This window comes from Bos javanicus, chromosome 17 (genome assembly GCF_032452875.1).
Source record: "Bos javanicus breed banteng chromosome 17, ARS-OSU_banteng_1.0, whole genome shotgun sequence".
NCBI lineage: Eukaryota > Metazoa > Chordata > Mammalia > Artiodactyla > Bovidae > Bos > Bos javanicus.
In genome coordinates, this window is record NC_083884.1 from 6169252 (window position 1) to 6177756 (window position 8505).

At 47.0% G+C, this 8505-nt stretch overlaps 1 non-coding gene across 1 annotated transcript; it reads right to left on the bottom strand.

Annotated features, from left to right (window-relative positions):
• Positions 1-5584: 5584 nt before the first annotated feature.
• Positions 5585-5690, bottom strand: LOC133229328 (U6 spliceosomal RNA). Its single transcript, XR_009730551.1, has one exon. It is a non-coding gene; the product is annotated as a U6 spliceosomal RNA (small nuclear RNA).
• Between the last annotated feature and the right edge of the window lie 2815 nt (positions 5691-8505).

Consider the following 8505-nt stretch of genomic DNA (forward strand, 5'->3'; position numbering starts at 1 on the left):
TTAAGGAGGGGGGACCCAAATCGGCTCAGAGCACAGGGCCTGCCAGTGGTGTGTATTTGCATTTGCCACAAAGGCAGCTCCTAATCGGAGTCAGTGGTCTGGTTCCTCTGCTGACTATGGATGGATAATGATTTAAGGCCTTGGGGTAGTGGAAGCTAAACCACTTGTCACCGCCTACTCTGTTTTCCGGGAGATTGCATTGCTGTGGGAGGCAGCCCCAGCCTGGCCCTGCAAAGTTTCTCCCATTATGTGAAGAGCGGGAGATGATAGCCAGCATTAATATTCAGCCCTTCGGCCTGCATCAGCTCAGCCCTCTGCACTCCCCTCTAACCCTCCAGAGGGAACAGCAGAGCTCTTCTCTTTGAAGAAAGACTTCGGCAAGTATCTGCCTGCAGTAGGGGACTGATGATGCTCTGCTTAGAGTGGGCACAAGGAAGGGAGTGTGGAAGGGAGAAAGGGAGTCTTTCCTAGAGACCGTCCCCCTCCCTCTTCTAATTCAAGATCAGAATCTGCTTGCTTCCCTTCCTCCATGCAAATGTTGGGAGAACAAGATAAATTTCCTTGTCAGCTTGGGCTCCAAATTCTCATTTGTTTGTTAGGAAATGATACAGTTTTCTCCAAGCAGCCATCTCTCCTGCTTGCTTAGGTACTGTCCATTACTAAAGAGCTGAAGGCAGAAAAAGACCCACTTGGAGGCCAGGGTGGTTTTCTTTGCTGTTGTTAGCTCTCAGTGTCTGTATCACCAGGGAGAATGTTTTTTTGAAGCCAGTCCAAGAAATTTCATTCTAAGAACAGCCTGCTAATCTGAGCTTCTTCAGGACTAGAGGGTGTGATGGAGCTGGCATGATGGCCAAAGAGAGGGGCCCCAGGGTGGCGGCAAGTCTTTCCTCGGTCTGCCAGGGTTGCCTTGTCAAGCATCACAGACCTAGTGACTCTAACCTCAGAGGGCTGGTTTACGATCACAGTGTTGGCAGGGCTGGGTTCTCCTGAGGCCTCTCTCCTTGGCTCGGGGGTGGCTGCCTTCTTATGATGCCCTCACGTGGTCTGCCTTCTTGTCTGTGACTATGTCCTAATCTCCGCTGTGAACTGAAAAAAAATAAAAAGCTCAACCTAAAACTTGAGAATAATGCTTTATTTGGTGGACTAGCTGAGGACCTAAATCTGGTAGCCAGCCTTTTGGATAGCTCTGAGGGACGCCCCTGAAGAGGCAAGGGAAGAGCCAAGATACATAGGAGTTAGGGCAACAAACATCAGGTAAAGATCACCGTTAATTACAGAAAAACAGAGAACTTGAGTTAATGAATTTAGCACTTGTCTATGTACGACAGGGCTTCCTTGGTAGCTCAGCCAGTAAAGAACCAGACCGCAGTGCAGGAAACCGGGGTTTGATCCTTGGCTCAGGAAGATCCCCTGGACAGGGGAATGGCTATCCACTCTGGTATTCATGCCTGGAGAATTCCACGGACAGAGCAGCCCAGCAGGTTACAGTTCATTGAGTGGCAAAGAGTCAGACACAGCTGAGTGACTAACCCATTCTTCACTTCACTATATATGGGAAGATGCAGGAATCTGGGCTCGTTGAAATCGTTCCTTTGAGAGTCACCTTATTGGTCCAGTCTCACTTTTCTGGATGCTGTACTCCCTTGAGTGTACTGGCCTGTGGCTGCTGTGGCTGATGGCTTGATGGCTGCACCGTACTTTGCTTATCAATAGGGTAGGTGACAGTCTTCATTCACACCCTCTCTTATAAACAGACCAATAATATGACCTCATTTAACCTTCACTACCTCTGAAAAGACGTTGTCCCCACACAGTCACATTCTGAGATTTTGGGGATTAGGATTTCGATACATGGACTTGGGAGGACTTGGTTTAGCCAGTAACAGTGCCCTGTCTGAGATTCAGGGAAAACTTGGGTTCGACTCTGCCCCTGGGTGAGGGACTGGGGAGTGTATCAGCTGGAGGTTTTTGGTTGTCAGCCACAGAAGCCACGCAGGCTCACTTGAGCAACGTGGGAACTGAATGAGAGGCTGTGGAGAGAACACCGATGTAGATGGAAAATGTTCATATGAGTAAACGAAGGATTCTGTGGCCATCAGGCCATCAGCTGCTATAGCCGCCCCACGTGGCCCCCAACAAACAATGCACACTGGGAAGGTTCAGGATGGAAAAAAGCAAGATATTGGCCCTAGAGAGCTGGTGATGGATAGGGAGGCCTGGCGTGCTGCAGCCCACGGGGTCACAAACAGCTGGACACGTCTGCACGGCTGAGCTGAACTCTGCAGTTAAGGTGCATACCAAAGGAACGATTTCAGTGAGGCCAGACCCTCGCCTTCTCCATATGTAGAGAAGCACTAATTTCATTACTTTGAGAAGTCTGGCTTTCTATACTTAACAGTGATCTGTTTGATGTTCTGACTACCTGGTTTTTGTTGCAAAAACTCCTCTAAACCCTGGCTCCTCCCTTACCCCTTTGGAGCAGTCCCTCAGCACTACCTGACAGGCTGGTTCCTGGGCTTGAGGCCCATCAAGTCCACCAAATAAAATATAATTCTCAACTTTTGCATGCGTGCTAAGTCGCTTCAGTCATGTCTGACTCTGTGTGACCCCATGAACTGTAGCCCGCCAGGCTCCTCTGTCCATGGGATTCTCCAGGCAAGAATACTGGAGTGGGTAGCCATTCCTTTCTCTGGGGGATCTTCCTAACTCACGTCTCTTACTTACATCGCCTGCATTAGCAGGCAGATTCTTTACCACTTGTGCCACCTGGGAAGCCTTCTCAACATGTTTTTAGTCGACACCGACAAGATGGGAAGCCTGAGGACCCAGGCAGTCACCCTAGCACTTTGCGGGTGGGGGGTGGGAGGGTGGGGTGGGGAGCAGGAGCCTAGAAACTGTGCTGTGCTGGGAACACTCCAATCAGGGCGAGGGGGCTCTGGTGGGCTGAGTCCCAGAAGAGGAGGAGGACAGCTGCCCTATTGGGTTCACCGCTGGCTGGGGTAGAAGGAGGAGGAGGGATCTAGAGCTTCGGTCTCAGAGATGGGAGTGAGGGACAGGGTTCACAGGTCAGGCTGGAGGAAGTGAGTTTCAAGAGTGCCTTAGCAGCTGTCAAGAGAGAATGGATGCTGGAAGACTAAAACAATACAATCATCTACCAGATCACTTATTTCCTCACTTGAATAAAGGGGTTACATAGGATGATCCATATGCTCTGCCCCATGTCACTCAGTCATGTCTGACTCTGCAACACTTTGGACTGTGGCCAGCCAGGCTCCTCTGTCCATAGGATTTGTCAGATAAGAATACCGGAGTGGGTTCCCATTTCCTTCTCCAGGGGATCTTCCCCGACCCAGGAATCGAACTCACGTCTCCTGCATGGCAGGCAGATTCTTTACACACTGAGCCACTGGGGAAGCTCCTCTGTCTTCATTAAACATTTACTAAAGTGGCTCCCTGCCAATACTTTCTTGAGTTCCTCCCCTTCCTTTGCCGTTAGGCGCTGGGACTCCCACTCCTGGCTCTTTATTGGCTGTGAAGCCTCACTGGTCTTGGACAGCTCCCTGGCATCTCCCACTGTGGAGGTGCCGGCCTCTGTGTGTTCAGGAAGGTCATCAGACTTACACAGTTATAAAAAAGCGGGTGACGGTTCTCCGGTAAGGCTCAATTTATTAATGTCTTCTTTGTGATTTGGGCTGGTAGTAAATAATATATTCATTATAAACAATCATTCAATCCAGCATTATTTCTTTGGTCCTCAGCTACCTTGTCTACAAAACAGGAGAGTTGAACTCCATGAGCATTAAGGTTTCTTTCAGCTCCAGCTCTGTTGGATTCTATGAAAATTAAACTCCTCGGGGAAGGTAGTCTGTGGGGCTTGACTGTGAGGCATCCCCCAAGAAGTTGGAAATGGGAAATGTAATTTCCCTCTGAGAGAAGGATTACAAAGCCAACCGGCACTAGATCAAAGGAGATATATTCAACGTCTCCTTAAATGAACAGGATGGATTTGAGATCAGAGCTGACTGGATTGACATCAGGAGCATCCCCAGGGAGAGCATGGCCTGTCAAAGCGAACAGAGCATCACGGACATGCAGAAAAAGGAGGCTGAGATCGTGAGCACATCAGGATTGAGTTCCGATTTGGCCAAGACAAGGCTGGGGTCCAAGGGGCTGGGTACCCACATGTTAGAAGGCTCTGTGGAGGTGATGGGGAGGGGCTTCAGGCCATCACGACGGGACCCCTCAGCAGAGATGATAGCTCATATTGTTAAAACCCATATTGTACCGGCACCAATCAAACACAAAGGGCTTCACCGACAGCTGGAACAGGGACCTAGGATCCTCATTACACCCAACAAGCATCCTGTAGTGCCTGGGGCATCTGTGGAGTCCCTGGCGTGGGAAGGGCTGTGAGCACGCGCTCATAAGAGGCTCAGGGCAAAAGCTATTTACTGATCAGCTCAGAATTAGTTTAATAACTTTCACGTTCATATCATTCAACTCATTCTTTTTCTCTGATTGCAATTCACCGAGCAATCCCTTGCTTTGATTGTGGTTTTCCATATACTTCTACCTAAAGGGAAAGAACGGAGAAGGCAATGGCACCCCACTCCAGTATTCTTGCCTGGAGAATCCCATGGATGGAGGAGCCTGGTAGGCTGCAGTCCATGGAGTCGCTAAGAGTCAGACACGACTGAGCGACTTCACTTTCACTTTTCACTTTTCACTTTCATGCATTGGAGAAGGAAATGGCAGCCCACTCCGGTGTTCTTGCCTGGAGAATCCCAGGGACGGGGCAGCCTGGTGGGCTGCAGTCTATGGGATCACACAGAGTCGGACACGACTGAAGTGACTTAGCATAGCATAGCAAAGGGAAAGAATGCATATGACTGGTTACATGATTGTAAGATGAATGTATTTTTCAAGGTAAACAAATAGGTTTCCTGATTTTTTTAATGTATTTACTTTTAATTGGAGGATAATTGCTCTATAGTATGGTGTTAGTTTCTGCCATACATCAACATGAAGCAGCCATAGGTATACATATGTCCCCTCCCTCTTTAAGCTCCTTCACACCTCCCACCCCACCCACCCTCCTAGGTTGTCGCAGAGCACTGGTTTGAGCTTCCTTTGCATACAGTAAACTCCTACTGGTTGTCTGTCTGACATGTGGTAATATTTATGTTTCCATGATGCTCTCCCAGGTCGTCCTACCCTCTCCTTACCCCTGTGTCCGCAAGTCTGTTCTCCGTGTCCGCCTCTCTGTTGCTGCTCTGCAGTCCTTACCGTGTGTCCGAAAGTCTGTTCTCTGCGTCCGCCTCTCTGTTGCTCTGCAGATAGGTCCATTGGTACCATCCTTCTAGATTCCACATATATGCATTGCTGCTGCTGCTGCTGCTGAGTCGCTTCAGTCGTGTCCCACTCTGTGCGACCCCATAGACGGCAGCCCACCAGGCTCCCCCGTCCCTGGGATTTTCCAGGCAAGAGTACTGGAGTGGGGTGCCATTGTCTTCTCCATATATATGTGTTAGTATACGGTATTTGTTTTTCTCTTTCTGACTTACTTTACTCTGTTTAATAGGCTAAAAATATGGAACGCTTCATGAATTTGCATGTCATCCTTGCAAGGGCCCACAGTAATCTTCTCTGTATTGTTCCAATTCTAGTGTACGTGCTGCTGAAGTGAGCACAGGCTTTCTGTTTTGTCAGTCTCTTGGGAGCCTGATCCAACTGATCACGTGAACTCACCTCTATCAGGGAAATCCACTCTTGGCTTACTGACAAAGTCGACTGCCTCAATTAAGCAAACAAACAAACAACCCAATTTAAAAATGGGAAGAGGACCTGAATAGACATTATTCCAAAGAAAACGTGCACGTGACCAGCAGGCATATGAAAAGGCGCGTCACTAATCATCAGAGAAACGCACATCAAAACCACAATGAGCTTTCCCCTCACACCTGTCAGAATGGCCATCATAGAAAAGAACACAAATAACAAACGTTGGTCTGAGAATGTGGAAAAAAGAAAGCCCCAGGACACTGTTGGTGGGAATGTAAACTGGTGCAGCCGTTGTGGAAAACAGTATGGAGGTTTTGAAAGAAACAAAAATAGTACAAGCAACATCTAGCAATTCCACTGCTGGGTGGAATATCCAGGGGATCCTCCGGACCCAAGGAAGCCAAGTGTTCATTTGAAAAGAACACACGCACCCCAATGTTCATAGCAGTATTATGTACAGTAGCTAAGATATGGCAGCGACCTAAGTGTCTGTCAGCCGATGAATTGATAAAGATGATGTGGTGTAGATATAAAACGGAATATTACCCAGCTATGAAAAATGAAGTTCTGCCATTTGCAGCAAAACAGACGGACTTGCGGGGCATTATGCTAAGTGAAACAAGTCAGACGGAGAAAGACAAATATTGTCCCTTATTACTTCCATGGAATGCAAACTATACAGCCACTATGGAGAACAGTGTGGAGATTCCTTAAAAAACTGGAAAGAGAACTGCCTTATGATCCAGCAATCCCACTGCTGGGCATACACACTGAGGAAACCAGAAGGGAAAGAGACACGTGTACCCCAATGTTCATCGCAGCACTGTTTATAATAGCCAGGACATGGAAGCAACCTAGATGTCCATCAGCAGATGAATGGATAAAGAAAGCTGTGGTACATATACACAATGGAGTATTACTCAGCCATTAAAAAGAATACATTTGAATCAGTTCTAATGAGGTGGATGAAACTGGAGCCTATTATACAGAGTGAAGTAAGCCAGAAGGAAAAACACCAATACAGTATACTAACGCATATATATGGAATTTAGAAAGATGGTAACAATAACCCTGTGTACGAGACAGCAAAAGAGACACTGATGTATAGAACAGTCTTATGGACTCTGTGGGAGAGGGAGAGGGTGGGAAGATTTGGGAGAATGGCATTGAAACATGTAAAATATCATGTATGAAACGAGATGCCAGTCCAGGTTCGATGCACGATACTGGATGCTTGGGGCTAGTGCACTGGGACGACCCAGAGGGATGGTATGGGGAGGGAGGAGGGAGGAGGGTTCAGGATGGGGAACACATGTATACCTGTGGTGGATTCATTTTGATATTTGGCAAAACTAATACAATTATGTAAAGTTTAAAAATTAAATAAAATTTAAAAAAATTAAAAATGAATGAATGTAACAGAAACAGACTCACAAATGTAGAGAACAAGGTAGTGTCTACCAGTGTGGAGAGAGAAGCAGGGAGGAGCAATATAGGGCAGACAATGAAGAGGTGCAGGATATTATGTACAAAACAAGCTACAAGGATGGATTGTTCGACATGAGGAATACAGCTGAAACTTTATAACTTTAAATGGCGTATAATCCATAAAAATATTGGACCACTATGTTGTACATTTAAAGTTAGTATAATATTATAAATCAGCTATGCTTCAGTTTTGACAAAAAGCCCACACTCGCCTCTCGGAAATACTTCTTGGAAGTAGCTGGCCAGCCCCCTCTTTCTTTTTTCTAAAGTTTTATTGAGGTTAGCTGATTTACAGCGTTTGTTCATTTCTCCTGCACAGAAAAGTGAGTTATACATACGCGTATTCTTTTTTCCATTACGGTTTACCACAAGTTACTTAATATAGTCCCCTGTGCTGTACGGAGGGACTTTGTTGTTTACCCACCAGCCCCTCTTCCCAACTTAGACTCAGTGGTCTAAGAGAACCGTTACTATTTTCCTACAGAATCTCTGGCTGAATTTCTACCACATGTAAGCGATTAACTGGAGACTGGTCGGTGTGATATAGTGGTTTTCTCTGTTTGTGTGTGTGTGATTTTTGTTCAGTCCCTCAGTTCTTCCTAACTCTTTGCAACACCACGGACTGCAGCATGCCAGGCTTCTCTGTCCTTCACTATCTCCCAGATTCGTGCAAACTCATGTCCATGGAGTCAAGGAGGCCATCCAACCATCTCGTCCTCTGTGATCTTAGTAAGACTAAATTTATTTTCAAATAAAATCTCACAAAGTTCTCCAAGCTCCAGGTAAACACATCCATATACCAGCTTCTCTGTGTGGGTATGAGATGAACCCCTCAAATATAAAAGGTCCAAATGGAATTCTTAATGCCATGCTCTTGTCTACACCTGCTCCTCCTCGCCTGTTCAGGCCTCAAACCTAAAATCGTTCTCTGGCTCTCTCTTCTCAAATGCCTGCTTCCACCAACAAAATCCATCTAGAGACCCGTCACTTCCACGCCAGGGACCCCTCCCCTGAAAGCTTGCTTACGGCTGGCATCCTCTGTTACCTGGATCACTGCCTTGTCATGGTCTTCCTGCCCCAACTCCTGTGTCTGTATGTTTGTTCTCTCTGCAGTGAAGTAACATGTGTGAAAATGTGGCTGGATCATGATTTCCTCTGTTCACAGGGCTCTACTGTTTCCTGCCAGATTTTGAGTAAAATCCAGACCCCTAACTGGGGTCTACCATCCGGTTTCCT